The sequence below is a fragment of the Eschscholzia californica genome, unplaced genomic scaffold, assembly GCF_041429995.1.
Source record: "Eschscholzia californica isolate CP2 unplaced genomic scaffold, dmEscCali1.0.p SCAF_2, whole genome shotgun sequence".
Classification (NCBI taxonomy): domain Eukaryota; kingdom Viridiplantae; phylum Streptophyta; class Magnoliopsida; order Ranunculales; family Papaveraceae; genus Eschscholzia; species Eschscholzia californica.
This window is the reverse complement of record NW_028238309.1, coordinates 12,311,920-12,322,526: the sequence shown is the minus strand read 5'-3', so window position 1 is coordinate 12,322,526 and position 10,607 is coordinate 12,311,920. Positions and strand designations below refer to the sequence as shown.

Genomic DNA, 10,607 nt, shown 5'->3' with positions numbered 1-10,607 from the left:
AATCACCAAGATTGTCTCTTATCCTCATCATATTTAAAGAACCAAATATATGGTTTCCTTTACCAAATATATAGTTTCCTTTCATTCAAGAATTACAACCAGTGACAACTTGCCTTCTTTATATAGATCCATTGTACAATAGCATAAATAGAGGTTATAATTCCCTTCTAAAATCATCAAGCAATACAATTTCCTTTCAATACAATTTCCTTTTCTTAATTGTCTCTTCATAACATGGTATCAGAGCATGGTTTTAATCTGCTCATCATCTACCCAAATCACAACCAGTCATTACCGAGTCACCATGTCAGATGAAGAAACTCAGGTAATGACCTCACCTTACAACTTGCCAATCTGCTAAAAAGTTCCCTACCAAAAAGGCCAAAACTATCCGATAGTTTACAAATCAATCTGAAACTTACCAGTCAAAACTATTCGCTATAGACCCGGATGATTCGGGTCGCCATAGGCGGAAGGTCAAAAAACTTGCTGAAACATTTAACTTCAAACCCACCAGATCGAAATCATGAGGCTTACGAACAATGGGAACAAGACGACTTAGTCATTTATTTAGCTATATTAGGACTACACCCCTAAAAACATTTTCGTTTAAGCGTTAACCTTCAAAGCCTATTTTCCCGTCAAATAGTCGTTATGTGAGGGGCGCGCGAGTCACATGCTCAATCTCGGACCAAAATACCCCCGACCAAAATACCACTTGGAGCTTCATGACCACCTATTTCTCAAGTATCTTCTTCCTCTCAGCCATCAACTTCACAACCTGCAGTATCTTCTTCCTTTTAGCCATCAACTTCATCTCTCATTTTACTACTTTTGAAATAAGTGATGCTTCCATTACTAAAATTTTCAGTGTAAAATCACGAGTTTTCCTTAGTTTGTGGATCTATTGAATCTAAGCAAATGAGTTCTGGTTTCAATCTAGGGTTCACTTCAATTTCTTGTTCTTGCTCTTCTTCATTGTCAACTTTAACATGGATGAATTTCAACATGGATATGATCTGCACCTCATTAGTAGTAAAGCATTTTTTGGTGGTGTGGACAAAACAAACCCATAACTTTCTCTCCCTCCATCTTTTTCTTCCTTTACTTCTTTTTCTTCCTCTGTTTCTTTTTCTTTGATTGCTTATCCTTCTTCTTCAATTTCTTCTACTTATGTTCTAGATTTCATTTCTACTCTAGCAAAATCTTCTAAGATTTCATCTTTTCTCCGAAATCCATGTCTAAGAAATGAACCAACTCCTTAAAACAGGACTAGAAGATTCAAGATCAGATTTTTGTGGGAAACAATTATAAAACAAATACTTTTGAAGCTCCAAGTGGTATTTTGGTCGGGGGTGTAGTGTGATAGTCCCACATCGCTCACGAGAGTGTCCGGAGCCTGGGCTATAGGTGTATGCTCAAGCTTGGTAAGTGTCGAGGCCTTTTGGTGGAGCTGGGAGTGCTCTCGCACGAACAAAACCTCCTACCATCTGTGCGAGGGTGGTGGAGAAAGGGAGGACAATATCGGTAACTGCTGGGTTTGGGGCGTCACAAGTGGTATCAGAGCCGAGGACGGCTCTTCGCTGAGGGTGGGGTATTGTGATAGTCCCACATCACTCACGAGAGTGTCCGGAGCCTGGGCTATAGGTGTATGCTCAAGCTTGGTAAGTGTCGAGGCCTTTTGGGGGAGCTGGGAGTGCTCTCGCCATGAACAAAACCTCCTACCATCCGTGCGAGGGTGGTGGAGAAAGGGAGGACAATATCGGTAACTGCTGGGTTTGGGGGGTCACATGTAGTCCTAATATAGCTAACTAAATGGGGGTCATATACTAAATTTTTTTCTGACCGTGGGATTAGGACGGTGGTATTTTACTCAGAGATCGAGCATGTGACTCGCACGCACTTCACATAATGGCTATTTGACGGGAAAATGGACTTTCGAAGTTAACGCCCAAACGAAAATGTTTTAGGGGTTTAGTCCTAATATAGCTAAATAAATGGGGGTCATATACTAAAAAACCCTTTAATCTTTTATCGCAGTTTCTGAACATTATAAGTGCGATAATTACATTAACCTAAAACAAAAGAAGAGAACGCTGCTTTGAGCTCCTGGATGGATTTCGCAGCCGCCTTAAATGCCATTATATCGTTTGCTTAGGAACTTGAAGATGATGAATTAGGTTTAATAGTCGCTTTCAATGCTGAGAAAATGAATGTCCAGAGATATGGGCCACTGCATTCCTGCTAATATAACTGTAACTTCACTTTTCTCACTAGTACATATTAATAGTAGAGTTTTTGTTTTTGCTGTAATAAAGTTTGAAATGTTATCGTGCAATATAAATCCAATGCTTATCAGTTAACTTATGGAAGCTACGGAAGCATTAGTGTTCAACTCACGTGAGGGTATTTGAGAGGAGTTCATTTTGATTTAGACCTCCTTTCATTGGATGACTTTGTTACTCGATTATAATTAATAACAGGAAAACGCAATATATGATTGATAACTTCCGGTGGGTGGTTAATAGTGTGTTGGAAGCAACGATTGTACTCATCATCTCTTTCTATAGATACATCACTGCCCTACTATTGTGGGTATCTTGACTCAAACATTTCACATGGTATCAAGAGCCACAAGATCCTAAGTTTTTTTTGTTTTCAGTCTCTTCTCTCCATTTTCGCCTCACTTTATTTTTCCTTCTCTATTTATCAATGACTGCCTCCATAGACCAAACAAACTCTCCCACCATTATCACTTCTCCTTCCAACCCCAACTCTTCCTTCTCTAACCAATATTGCAAATCTCATTTCTATTCGACTTGATAACTCCAACTACCTTCTCTAGAAAAGCCAACTTCTTCCCATCCTCCACTCTCAAGATCTCTTTAAGTTTGTCGATGGCTCACTTCCCCCACCTCCACACACCCTTCCTTCCTCATCAACTGAAGTCTCTTCTCCTCTACCAAATCGTGGCTACATTTACTGGTACAGAGTGGATCAAATGCTCCTTTCTTGGCTCAATGCCACCTTAATTGAACTCATTTTAACCCAAGTCCTTGGCCTCACTTCTTCAATAGCTGCATGGGAATCTCTTGAAAGAACATTCTCCTATGTTAACTCTGCAATACTAATGAATCTCAAGCTTCAGCTTCAAACTTCTAAGAAAGGCTCACTCAGTGTTTCTGAGTGTCTCCGTCGTCTCAAAACTCAATTTGACTCTTTGGCTGCCATTGGTCATCCTGTTGTTGATGATGAAATGGTCAACTGTGGACAAGATAGAAAGAAAGAGACAAAATGAGTCTCTGTGACGAATACCTTTACTGGGAAAGTTGGCCATGATCGACTGTTTACCACTACGGAGGCGGAGGAGAGACAAAGGTAAGACTGTCTTACCATTGCGGGTAGAAACCCAACTTGGACATAATATCTAAAAGAAACTTCTATTCAATGCGATCAACGATTTTGACGTCAAGTTTATCACCAAAATAACTTTTTGCACCGTTTAAAGGTTTGAAAGAGTGGGTTAATTTTTGAGCTACGATAATTTACCTCTTCCAAAGCGAAGCAACCTGAAAAAGAGAGATAATCTCATTTAGAATCAGTTTGATCCCCCCACTCTAAGATGCTATGCGTAGAAGCGAAAACTCTTCTTTGCTCTTCGCCTCTCACATGTAGAGCGGGGTTGGTCGGTTGGACATAATCCAGCCAGCTCCAACCCTCCAATTGACACCTTCCTAAGAGGATGCCACTATAGAGAAAATCAAACTATATACACTTACATTTCATAAACTAATCCTCACAACAAAAGATGGAATCCAATTATTGACTTATGTTAAATGGTACAAAAAAAAAAAGTACTGGTAAGAACGAATTTCATGCCCCTACATAGTCTTAGGGGTTTTTATAACCTTATTATTTATATCAATTAACAAAAGTTAATGTATTTATCGTGATGTATGATGTATCTATACTATGTTGAAGGTAATGACACATTGACACTTATAGTCGAATTGAACAAAAAAGATCACAATGAAAAGTGCAGTTGAATTCAATCCTGCATTCTAACTTTCTTTCATGATTAAGATTTGACAGATGTTCATGTACCCTAATACTTAAGTAATTATTTTATGTTTTATTGTTATATAATCCGGTCAAACTCCCCTTTAAGGAAGTAAACCAAGAAAAGTCTAGTGTAGAAAAAAAAAGTATAACACATGGTAGGGCATTAATTGAGCCATATATAAAGTCAAAGAGACCTTGGAGAGTTGGAGTTGATTAGAATTTTTTGATACGCTTGTGATTTGGATATCAATTTATTAAATTTTAAGACATAACTATCTTCAGCAAAAAAAGGAGTTGACCTAACTTAGTTATAAAAAAACAAAATATATTGTAAATAGAAGGATTAATATAAGCAACTTGAGGCCAAAGTTAGTTAATATAACGTGTATTTTCTTTTCATCTTTTATTTTTTATAACTTCCAATTGGGACATAAAGAATTTGGGGTCTATAAAAACGAAGCTTACCAGCATTGAGTTTTCACTTTACCCAGCAGAGTTCACAGCAAAAACAAAGAGAGATTTGAGGGATCTAATAATTAAAAGTTCTATCTCATGGCTACTACCATTAAAACTTCCAATGTCACTATCTTTGTTTTCTCTCTAGTTTATATTGTCATGTCGGCTACGTTAGGTACGTGAAACTAATGCTTTCCTTCTATTTCATTTATTTTTTATATTTCTCTTCGTTGGAGATCTGAAAATTTAATACTTAGATGTCTTTGATTGCGACAGGGGGAAATAAGAAATAATAGGGTAAAATTTTCTTAGAGAAGTACTCCTCTGGAGAGAATGATTTTTGAGAAATGACATTTTTATGTTTCATTGTTAAAATCACCTTTAATTCTTTTAAACCACTTAAAATAATTTTGAGTTATGGGTATTTTATTATATAGTTAGAAAGGCTTAGACAAAAAAGTTTATTAAAAGATTTGTATTATGAAACTTTTTATATCACTTCCTACCCTCACCAAAAACTAACAATTGTATCATCTATCTATATTCATTTCATCAAACTAGCAATTCCCTGTATATAGACAGGAATAACTATGATAAGGAAAATTACAAACCAATCTATTATATGCCTACGGGACTCTGAAATCCGCTTTACGACTCTATACCGAAGAGTAGAGTTTCAATCTTATTCTATCCAAAATAATCCGCTTGTGGATCGTAGATAACTAATTTTGATATAGTTGTTGCTTAATTTGGTGACGGGTAACACTAGGTGGAAAATGTTTACACTGACTAAGTTTTAACTGTTGTTATTAAATACATTTAGAGAGGACATTGGCGAATCAGGTTACGTGTCCAGAAACAGGAGAACCAGCGTTCCCCGTTGAAGAATATACTTGCCGAAGTGATGGTTACTGCAAAAGCATATGCAATGAGAGTGCCATGCAGTCAGGCAGATCAGTCAGCTACTCAAAATGTCGACGTAGTTCTTATGGAGGTGGTCGGCGTAGAAACCGCGTGTGCTTTTGTTGCTATGATTATTTACCAGTGCTCAGTCCCAGTCCCAGTCCCAGTCCTAGCCCTATCTCCACTGAGATACCAGGAGACTATTATAGCCCATCTGAAAGTCCAATATCAATTCCAGGAGGTGAATATAACCCTGGCCCAACCCCCTATACCAACCCAGGATCCTCTTGCGCCAGTGAGATCCTTATTCAAGACATGAGCAATCCATACCAGCCAGCATGCAGATACATGCTTATTGCTAATTAATTTCATGACTTCTGTATTCAAGTAGTATAAAAATAAATTAGCGTGCTATCGTTGCTAATCGATCGTTGAAATAGTTTAGTATTAAGTACAACTATTTCCTAATAGATATTCATTAATTAAAGTAACGCTATTTATTTTGTGATAGATTAAGTCTGTCGACTATCATAAACTAATTATTAAATAATCAATTTGCAATGTTCTACATATGTGTTCTACATATGATTTCACTATCATGTTATAAAATGAAGTTATTGGCTGAAACCATTAGTTGCTTACGAACTGTTAAGTTTGTGGTCATCCAACTCAAAATCAATTATCAATGTGTGGAGGGGACCTAGACATTATATTCTTGGCTGCTAGTGCACCCATTCCCCCTCAGGTGTGGCGTTCTTTGAACCTAGCAAGGTGTGTTTTGTTTTCTCGAGTAACGTGGAGCACGTGCAGTTTTTAAGCCTATCACGTGTGGGCCTAGCTCTGATACCATGTTAAGTTTGTGGCCATCCAACTCAAAACCAATTGACAATGGGTGGAGAGGACTTAGTCATTATATTCTTTGTTGCTAGTTAACCCTTCTCCTATGTGGGACTATTCTCACACGTCGCCTCACGTGTACCGTGGTTAAGTTAAAAACGAAGTGTACGTGATGTTTTTGGGTACGATAGTGTATCGTTCTTGATGTCTTAATTAGTAAGTTGGATTCAATTGGTGAAGATGGGAGAAAAGTCTCAGAGAGGAAAAGAATACTCTTGTAACAAAAAATGTAATATCCATGTCATCTGACTCATCTCCACTTGCCATCATCAATCCGTTTCTGAGTAATCACTGTCAGTAGGAGCACTGATTTCAATCATTTCTTCTTTAACATCTCCTGAGCTTTCATATAGATGAATACCAGCAAAGTTACCTTTATTTGGTTTAAATTGCTGATCAGCTCCCTTTTGTTGTTTGCTATTTTCAATTTGACTATGTGAATATCGATTGGATTCATCAGGTGAATACCTATATCGACATTTGAGGCAAAATGCCCCCACTTCCTACAGATTCCACAAGGAACAGTAGAGAAATCGAACTCAGATGATCTATCCACTGAATTATAAGGAACGGATTTAGATCCTGTATAGTATTGAGACTTTGACATCATATTATCATTATATGATGGATTTCGATGGGGTTGATAAGATTGATGATGTTTAAAGGAGGAAGAAGCTTGATAAGATGGTTTAGGTGGTAATTTCCTAGCAAAATAAGTTGTACTCTCATCTTCTTTAATCTGAGATTTCATCCATTGTTCATGATGAATGATTCGAGTTCTTAACTCAGCAAAAGAAATCGAATTCTCCCTATTATGAATTGCTATCACAAAAGATCTAAAGTCTTTTCCTAAACCTTTAAGAGCAATCCTAGTTAATTCTTTATCACTTAATCTTTCATTCACAGCAATAAGTGAATCAGACAGTACCTTAATTTTGCGAAGATAATCAGTTGCTGAAGAATCATCTTTTTTAATAGTCTGGAGTTGTTCTCGAAGAGAAGCAATCTTTGCCTCATATTTCTTTACATAATTCTGCTCCAAAAACTTCCAAATTTCCCTTGAGGTTTGAAGACCAATCACATCAGAATAGATAGAATGTGTGAAAGTAGCTTTCATACATGATTTGACAAAATTATCTGTTTTCCGATATAGAGGATTAGGGATCTCAATGTTATTTTCAATAATGGATTTAGCTGGAGTCACTACTGAACCATCAACAAAACCAAATAGATCAGTACCGATCAAAATAGCTTCGAATTGATCCTTCCAAATTAAGAAATTCGATCCATCAAGCTTTTCAGATACAAAACTTGCTATATTAGAGATTGAAGTATTCAGAAATGAGTAATTTGGAGAAGAAACCGAATGAGAAGATTGTGACGCCATTAGAGATTAAGTAAGATTGAAGAGATTTCTAGAGAGAGAAAGGATATATTCGAGTAAGATGAAGATCGAAAAAAAAATCACCAACGCTCGGATACCATGATAGAAAACTCAACTAGAGAAAGTTTTATTAATCTCAATTCAAGATAATGAAGTTTATTACAAACAGTTTAGCTTATATAGAGCTAATAACTGTTAGAGATAGAGAAACATAATACGGTTATAACTAACCAAGTTAGTTAAGAAACCGTTACAAGTCTGTTACAAAGTTTGTTAAGAAACTATAAAGGCACCCACTCCCTTTACCCATTATAACCATATAGTTACACTTAGGTAACACCATCTTTCTTTGTACTGTTTGAACACTCAAGTTACACTATTTGAATACTCTCGTTACACCTCCATCGACCTTCACTATCAGTAACCATTAACCAAGGTGACAGGGCGGTTAATTGATTCACGTCCGGTGGCCCAATGCGAAGAAGTTTTTTAGGGGCCCTTTCACTCCGAAAGACGAACTATTTTTGCTTGTTCTAATAGAAAACAAATTCATAGTTATTTGAATTATAATTTCTTCAAATTTTGGATGATGAAACTAACCATATTAATTATGTATTTCGATTATTTTTTCTCGGTTTTCTATAATTTGAAATTTCCAAACTTATTTGTATATTACTTTTTGTTTCAAGGTATAATATGCAACGTCTTAGTGACTATATTTGTATCGAATATATCATTTTGATGAAACATTATCATATGGAAACTTACTTTAACTATTGAACAAGAAGTATCTAGTTAGCTATATAATAGCAAAATTTGAGATTATATCGAATACTTATTCTAAAACAAGCATTATAACTATACTTCAAGACATTCAAAGTTCACAGCTCAATATTTGGAGAAATGATTTCTGACCTGTCAACTCTATATTTATGTTACGTTTTGATAGTATTTAAGAAAATAGAAAGAGAATGGTTTAGAGGGAAGGGAGATTTAGACATACTAGACTTTAGATTTACCTAATGGGCATACGTGAGAATGATTGTACTTATTTAATTGAGGATCAATTTGATAATGGTTGTACACCGCTTAGATTTAGAGAGTAAAATAAAGGAAAATGCTTCATTAACCGTATTTTGTGATTATCAGAGTGACCGTACTAGTGAGGTGGCAGTCAAAACTTCTTCTTGTTTTGGCATTTTCAAATAATAAAATTGAGGTGGCACCTATAGTCAAACTTTGCTTTTAATGTAGCTCTTAATATAAGGGAAAATTAAACCCCATTTTTATCATCGTTTATCTCTAACTTGTCAAACGTTTTTACTAAGGCATATAGGGGAGCCCCTTCAGGAACCGTCATCACTCTTCCTCTTTCATTAAAATTATCGCCCTTCCTCCTCTCACTAGAGTTATAGTTCCGAAGTCGGAGAGTACCCAAACAATTTAAAACCAAGATTTATGTATCGTTGAAAAACTATGCTCATATATAAAAAAAAAAATTGATATTCATAGGTAAATGTAAGTAAATAAAACAACTCGTCAATTTTGATTTTGACCGTCGCATGTTTAATCAACTTGTTTTAGGAGGTCTGCATAGTGAAAATATGGCGGAACTAATGTATTTGACACGTTCTCATTATCTTCTCGACTTGTATTAACCTAAAATAATATAAATGTCATTAAGTTATATCATACGGTTAGTAACATTACGCTATAGAAATAAAATAGAAACATATACACTTCCATGTGACATGAACTGGGCATAATGACCATGTACTTGATAAAAAAATTATTTTTTTGAGTTGATGGTGTATAATGAACGCCGCCTTTCTCGGGTGCACGATATCTCAGATGGTCCCGCCCCACCCTGCGTTTGATAGATAAAAAGCACTATTTAGTTTCACGTTAAAACAAAAATAAATTAAAGGAGTTTTTGCATTAACACTTGATATTGATTTTTTGCATTGACACTTGATTATCGTTAACAAATGGATCACACAATTTAACTTCATTATCGTCAACATTTGAAGGAGTTTTTGAATTGATTCTTGATGTTGGAGTTGGAATGACACTTGACCTATAAATGGGTATACATTTCTTTTCATTTTCACACCAGTTAATGTACTTTTGACATCTGTCATCATCGTCACATGACAAGTCAACGACTTCTTCAAATGCCCTACATAGTTGATCATAACGAATAAGATCATCACTTAATTCCCACTCTCCACCAGAACCTTGCATCTTTGTGTGTGCTTTTTTTACGTTTTTTCTCTATCGACGTAAAATATACTTTTCTGAAAGGAAATCACAGCCATTGTTTAACATCACAAACATAGCATGGCTACACAATATGCCTTTAAATTCTAACATACAACATATTCATTATACAGTCTGATATGGTTGACTAAAGGTAACTGTGAATATCATAGTCTTACAATTTTTTTCTTCAATCAAAACCTGATCACGTATGTCATAATCTACATACATGTGCATCAGACGAGTACAAGTATGATAAAGATATACTATAAGGTTATGTTTTGTTGAAATTGTTTGAATATTTTATTATTGTAGACGACTTGAGTTTGTTTCTCCATCTGAAATCTTGTCACACATAGTATCATTTGTGAATATGATCTAAAATCAGCATGCGCTTCTTTTTCTACTTTATCTCATGTTGCACGATCATATTGTTAAACAAATTGGTGTATGTAAAGATATTTTAGCATGAACATAACCATCAAAAAATGCATTTACACCCTCATAACGTTGAGTACTTGACATACCAGCCCAAAAAGTAGTATTGAGGTAAACTTGTACCCAACTATGCCGTCCATTCTAAATTTTAGTAAGCCACTTGTGTTGATTCAAATCATATTTGTTAAGCATCTTAAACCAACCATGT

At 35.7% G+C, this 10,607-nt stretch overlaps 1 long non-coding RNA gene across 1 annotated transcript; it reads left to right on the top strand.

The window, feature by feature from the left end:
• The first annotated feature begins 4,503 nt into the window (after nucleotides 1–4,503).
• LOC147556278 (uncharacterized) lies at nucleotides 4,504–5,991 on the top strand. Its single transcript, XR_015234970.1, has 2 exons — nucleotides 4,504–4,693; nucleotides 5,342–5,991. It is a non-coding gene; the product is annotated as an uncharacterized LOC147556278 (long non-coding RNA).
• The last annotated feature ends 4,616 nt before the right edge of the window (nucleotides 5,992–10,607 follow it).